This window comes from Equus caballus, chromosome 16, assembly GCF_041296265.1.
Source record: "Equus caballus isolate H_3958 breed thoroughbred chromosome 16, TB-T2T, whole genome shotgun sequence".
Taxonomy (NCBI): domain Eukaryota; kingdom Metazoa; phylum Chordata; class Mammalia; order Perissodactyla; family Equidae; genus Equus; species Equus caballus.
The window spans coordinates 63,474,224-63,481,063 of record NC_091699.1 but is presented as its reverse complement, the minus strand read 5'-3'; the positions used below and the strand labels follow the sequence as shown (position 1 = coordinate 63,481,063).

General features: G+C 40.0%; 1 long non-coding RNA gene across 1 annotated transcript; it reads right to left on the bottom strand.

Moving 5' to 3' along the window:
- Positions 1 to 2,266: 2,266 nt before the first annotated feature.
- Positions 2,267 to 6,131, bottom strand: LOC138918066 (uncharacterized). The gene is made up of 3 exons (XR_011427001.1): positions 5,622 to 6,131; positions 4,684 to 4,716; positions 2,267 to 3,285 (listed from the first exon to the last, which is right to left on the bottom strand). It is a non-coding gene; the product is annotated as an uncharacterized lncRNA (long non-coding RNA).
- Between the last annotated feature and the right edge of the window lie 709 nt (positions 6,132 to 6,840).

Genomic DNA, 6,840 nt, shown 5'->3' with positions numbered 1-6,840 from the left:
TTTCAGGATGTTTGGCTCAAAAACATTACACTAATCAAAAATTGAATGTGTTCAGATTTTAAGCAAGAGGCATTTCACGTAAGAAATGCAGGTGCCCCTTCAGACTTCACAATTTAGCTTTTTCTCACTGCACCATAACACCTTGAGCATTTTCCTTCTTGTTCTTTTCCTGAGGGAGCAATGGAGAGAATGGAATAGCTGTCTCTGATCCATTAGCCACCTTGGTCTTTTTTTTCTTTTTTTGAGGAAGATTAGCCCTGAGCTAACATCTGCTGCCAATCCTCCTCTTTTTGCCGAGGAAGACTGGCCCTGAACTAACATCCGTGCCCATCTTCCTCTGCTTTATATGTGGGACACCTACCACAGCATGGCTTGCCAAGTGGTGCCATGTATGCACTAGGGATCTGAACCAGCGAACCCTGGGCCGCTCAAGGGGAATGTGCGCACTTAACCACTGCACCACCGGGCCGGCCCCTTGGTCTTTTGAAAATAAGTAGCCACTTGGTTCTAGAAGTGGGCACAGCCTGGGAATAAAGAAAACTCTAAGAACTCTCTCTGTTCATGATGGCCCTACCACTTCATTGGGTCCTTCTTTAGGTGATATCTTTCAACCCATTTCTCAGCCCAGAGCTCACGTGGCTCATGCTCAGGGAGGAGGACATAGAGATGCGCTCTCTCAGACACACTCACATACTCATATATGTAAGTGTGAGAAGGGTTGACTTGGTCTTGATGTCAAATATATTTCTAGCTATGAGTCACAGTCAGAATGTCTGAAAGCCACTATACTAAGCAATTCAAATATAACATGGTCAAATCAGAAATCTTTATAAAGTGTAAAAATTTTCCTCCATCTCAGTAAATGATACCACCATCCAACCCAATTGCTTAAACCAAAGACCAGAAGTCATCTTGGTTCTCTTCCCTCGCTCTCTACATCCCAGCCTTCAGGTACAGAATAGATAATGCTTGCGTCACAAGTATTGGTTGGTAAAGTCTGTGTTTTGGACACATACACACCCACCCACACACATAATATGCACACTGAATTGCAATATAAAATGTATTTCTTCCCTTTTCCTGAAGAGGGAGAAAGTTACAAAGAGGTGGGTTTTATATTTTATCCTCTTTAAGGAGCTTGGACACATCTGGAGCTCATAGATTCTTTCTCTCCTCTTTTCTATTTTTAAATGTTTGGTATCCTCTTCATGCTGTTGGCTTTCCTTTTCTACTGCTGAGAAGTCTCTCCTTTTGTGAGGAATAATTGATGGGAGGTAGGAGGAAAGGGAGAACGTGGAAGGTGTGGTACGTTTTCAGTTTGTTGTGTCCTTATCGATAGGTGTGAGGACCAGCTGGAAGTCTGCTCTCCCCTCTGGATGTCCACAGCACTCCATCCAGACCCCGCTATAGCACTTGCCACTTTTGACCTTGTGTCTCATTTATTGGAAGACATGATTTATCCTCCCTAATTGTCTGTACTCTGGTTGGGAAAGGTTCCTTCTATATTTCACCTCTGTGTTCTGCCCCCTCTCACCCACTTCCACCACCAAAAAACCTAGCACAATCCTTTAGAAAAAGTCTTCTGAGCGACTGCCTAATTCTAACTTCCTTCTTTCTTCCCTGCTTTCTTTTTTTTTTTTCCTTCCTTTTTCCCTCCTTCCTTCCCTCCATCCCTCCTTCGTTTCTTCCTTAGAGAACAATTGTGCTTTAGAAACTGCTTTCAACTGGAATTGGGTACAAAAGGGGCAGGGCCTTTGGTACAGAGGGCACCTGCCATGGCACCTGCCATTGGATGGTCCGGTAAACTGGCCACAGAGAATAAAAGTGCACAGTGGGCCTGAGCTAGCGAAAGAAAGGCAACACTCATCAACTTGGGTATAAGCAGAGTTTGTCAAGTGTCCTTGCCAATGTCAGAGAAGAAATCCCTTTATCTCGTTCCTGTGGGGAAACTTCTCTTCCAGTGAGCTTTGAAGACTCTAACCTCTAAGGTTATTTCCAACACTTACTTACAGATATAAGTAATGCCAGCCTACTGCAGGTCCTGGAAACATGAATCAATGTTATGTGCTTCCAAAGGTCATTGGTGTACCTTACTACTCTGGTGCTTCCTCTTCGGGAGTTCAACTTGACTGCCAAGGCATCTACTACTGGTGGGAAGAGAGTCAATAAAAATAAGGGGAAAATGCATCATCTCACTCTAAGGAGTGTCCATTCCCTAAAGGAGAAAATAGCTGAGGTAGAACCAGAGAAACCATATAGAGACATATTGTTTTTATTTGCCAGATTATAGGGCAGAGGGCAGTGCTTATGGCTTCTTTATGTCTCACATAGCTCCAAGTGCAACTACCAGCAATCAACAAATAATTTTTAATAATAACAATAATGTTATATCTGAGACCAATAAATACTCGAACATTGCCCGTTAAAAGTAGCCTATAAACCATTTCTCGAAATTGCTTTCCAGCCAGTTTCAAACATGACTCTATTAAACCATTAAATAAAAGAGAAGAGGCTGTGTCATAAAATGGAAATGAGGATTATGTCGAAGAAGGTTAGAGGCTAAATTTATAGTATCTAAATTTTCTTAAGGAAGCAAGTGATAAAATTTTACTAAGCACAACCCTTAAGTTATAAAAAATATTCTCTGGTTGGAATCACATTCTGTCCAACGGCAATTCTTATCTCAAGGGAGTGATGAGATAATATGAAATATTTTAACTAGGGAAATAGAAAGACTGAAAATAATCGAGGAGAACTTAAGTGAACTTCACCTACAAAAAAAAGAGTAAAATACTCCACAATTTTATAATTTCAGGGAGAGCAACTGAGTTTGTCCTATCTGAATGTATCTTAAGCTCACAGATGAAGCCAAGATGGCTGGCATTTAGGACTTTAAATTTTCATATATTGGACATAATTTTTTTTAAAAGATGTGATTACGGCCAGAAGCCTACTTCTTGCAAAAAAATTTTTAGATTGTCTTCAATTATTTAATCTGAAAGAATCCACAAAATTCTGATGTTAGTAACTTGTAAAGGAACATTCGGAGATAGACTCAAGAGGGAAAAACTGACACAGGAAATGCATTTCTCCATAAGTAAAAGTAAACAATGAGAACTAGGAAATACTAATGCAACAGAAAAACCAGTCTGAGATCTTAGAATATTTCAGATATAAGGGAAAGATGAATCACTTTGAGAACTGCGCCTTTAAAATATTAAGGCATTCCATATATTTTGTTTTCATGGAAGGAGAAGTTCCTTCTTGTGTGACATTCTTCCCTCCCTGCAAAAAAAAAGGAAAATCAGGAAAAGGAGAATGATTAAATTTTAGTTTCTTTAAACTTAAGTGCCATCTAAACAGGACACTATTTCTCTTGTGACTATGAAAAGAAACAAGAATGTAAGATTTACTATCTCTGATTTTTAATTTTATTGAACAGCTGACTCGAGATGATAACGCTATCAATCTCCATGTCGTTAATGTCTTGAGTAGAGAATTGCATGTTTGCCTTCAATTCGATAGATGTATGTTTCAGATTCTTGTTAACATAACAGGAGAATCAACAGGAAAAATTATCTCTGGCACACTCCCAAATGAACTCTCCATTAACACAGAATTTTATAAAACAAGATTTGTTGTTGGCGGAGGTCCACTAAAAGAAGATTCATGTCGTTATTCAAGAATATCCCGGGGCGGCCCGGTGGCTGAGTGCTTCAGTTCGAGTGCTCTGCTTCGGCAGCCCAGAGTTTTGCTGGTTCGAATCCTGGGTGCGGACATGGCACCACTCATCAAACCATGCTGAGGCAGCGTCCCACATGCCACAACTAGAAGGACCCACAACGAAGAATATACAACTATGTACGGGGGGGGGAGGGGGAGCTTTGGGGAGACAAAGGAAAAAATTTTAAAAAATCTTAGAAAAAAAAAGAAATGAGAAAATGTACATAGATTTTACAAATTTGTGTGTTACCGAACATTTCTCCTTTATTTACAAAACCATAAAACAATTTGAAATGTCTATTAAGAGCTGAATGGGGTTTTTTTGTTTTTTGAATCATTTTAGTCCAACTTGTCAAAATTTGAAGATCTTAAGAGCTGTTTCAATTACAAGAAGGCTTTCAAATATCTGTATTAATCTTGTAAGATTAATTTTCATCTTAACAAGAAGTCTTATTTTTTAGTACCTAGAATTAATTAACTTGAACTTACATGATCCAGTAGAATTTAAAATCTGGCAAACCATGGACGCCAGTTCTAAGGTTAGGAATTTAATTATAAAGTATTTGGCACCTAAAAGCCACTCAAAGAATATTTGTTGGAGTGAATGGGGTGGAGAGGTACCTCCTTGCTAATAAGTGGGTAATATAATTCTGAATTGCAGCCAATGAATGCTGTATTAGAAAATACCTAAGAATGTTCAGATTTGCATTTCATTGTCAGCTACAAGTGACAGCAACTTCCGCAGATACTGGTAAAAAAAAAAAATAGAAGATTCCAATCAAGTCATTCATACCATTTATGATAGATTTTATAGGACATTTAGCCCAGAGTGAGAAGATTAGCTGCCCACAAGACAGTAAGGCAATAAAAACCATTGTTATTACTGGATTTTCTTACTCTGTATTCAGTGCAAAGAAAGAGGAGAGAAAAGGTGAGAAATTAAGAATTTCTATAACTCACAAATGCCCTCCTCTCCAAAAGTTTTGAGGCTTCCTAGAAGAAAATTAATCAATAATTAGAGTCCAATCAATCACAAGCTCTGAAACTGAAGAAGAATCAACACCAAGATTTCCCAAACTGAAGAGAATGATGCTCATTCTAGTGTTTTCTGAGAAAACAAATTACTGCTCTGGGTCCACATCGTGGGAGACTCTAATTTGTCTCCGACACAGAACCCAATACACTACAAGCATTCAGTTAGTCTTGGTCGAGAGACTATATCTGCCAATAGGTAACAATTTCAGGGTCAATTTGTGAATTCAGTATTGTTGAACTTATATCTATCCACACGATGTCAGAGAGTTGCTATAAGAATCAGCCTTCATCAATGGATGGTAAGCCAGTTTAAAACTATAAAAATCTATAAAACACATCAAAGTAAATATAATGGATACAGCTATCCCAGGGTCTAAGAAAGAGAAGTCATCGTATATATAAATTCCCAGAGTGATAAAGCTGGCAACTGTGAAGAATTTTAACACACGATCATCGGGTTTTCTCATGTTACTGAAGTTGTTTTACAGAAGTAGCAATGTCTACACTCAGACATTCTCATCGCATGCACAGTTAGCCATACCAGAGAGAATTTGGAGATAGGAAAGTGAGGACGCAGGATACAGCATAAAGCTATTTTACAGAAAAAGCAGGTTAAAACAAAAACTCACAGCTCTAAAGGAATCAGAAATGTCATTTGTAAGATCAGACACTGATGTTCTTTTTTCTTGAGAAAAATAATGTTTGGAGGAGAACTTAAGAGAATATCCACTTATTCTATCCCCCAATCTTCTGGCAGGAGAAGAACTTAAACTGTCTTCACAAATTTAAAAAGCAAAAAATAAGAGGCAAACTCAGAAAGAGAAAGTAGAATAGAGGTTAAAATTTTATGTTAGATAACTTACCGGTTTAACCATTTTTAAGTGTATAGTCCTGTGACATTAAGTACATTTACATTGTCATGAACTGTCACTACCATCCATCTCCAGAACTCTATTATCTTCCAAAACTGAAACTCTATACCCATTCAAAAGTAACTCCTGGTTCTCTCCTCCCCCCAGCCTCCTGTAACCACCGTTCTACCTTCTGTCTCTGTGAATTGATGAGGATCACGGCTGCCCCACAGAGAGAAGCCCAAGGCGTCCTGCCCTACATACCGATCTATATCATCCTCTGGGAAGCATAGGATGTCCTGACTTAATCTGATCTGATTCTTATCTAAAGTTATAGGACCACCCAATAACCAGACCCCACCTACAGTGATACCATTTAGTGACTTTTTACATCATCTTTCCTTTGTCTTGTAAAGAAATAACTCACATACCTATGCCTTATAAATTTAGCTCTACCCTCAATACATTGCAGCAATTAGTGCCCATGGGTCCTGTCCTCATGCCAGCAGCTCTTACTGCCCATGGGTCCTGTCCCCATGCCAGCAGCTCTTACTGCCCTCGGGTCCTGTCCCCATGCCAGCAGCAGCTCTTACTGCCCATGGGTCCTGTCCCCATGCCTGCAGCTCTTACTGCCCTTGGGTCCTGTCCCCATGCCGCAGCTCTTCACTACGCACGTGTCCTGTCCCCATGCTACTCCATGCTATTCTCTGAATAAAAGAGCACTACTGCTAGACCTTGAGAGCCCAAGAAATCTTTCTCTCGACTTCTCGACTCACTGAGCCTGCATCATGAATTTGACTAATCTTTGTACCTCATTATGTTACATATATTTTGCCACAAGAAAAAAAAATTCTTTTGAGGAAGATTAGCCCTGAGCTAACATCTGCTGCCAATCCTCCTCTTTTTGCTGAGGAAGACTGGCCCTGAGCTAACATCCATGCCCATCTTTCTCTACTTTTTTTTTTTTTTAATATCTAGGACGGCTGCCACAGCATGGCTTGACAAATGGTACGTAGGTCCGCACCTGGGACCCAGAACCAGCAAACCCCGGGCCACTGAAGCCAAACGTGCGAACTTAACCACTGCACCATTAGGTTGGTCCCCTCTCCCCTCAAAAAAATTTTTTAAGGAGAAAATAAGAAACTATTCCCTCCTTTCTGTTCCAATTGGACTGCCCTGGCCAGGCCACCACGTTATCTCACGTGGATGATGGCAGCAGCCTCCGAGCTGG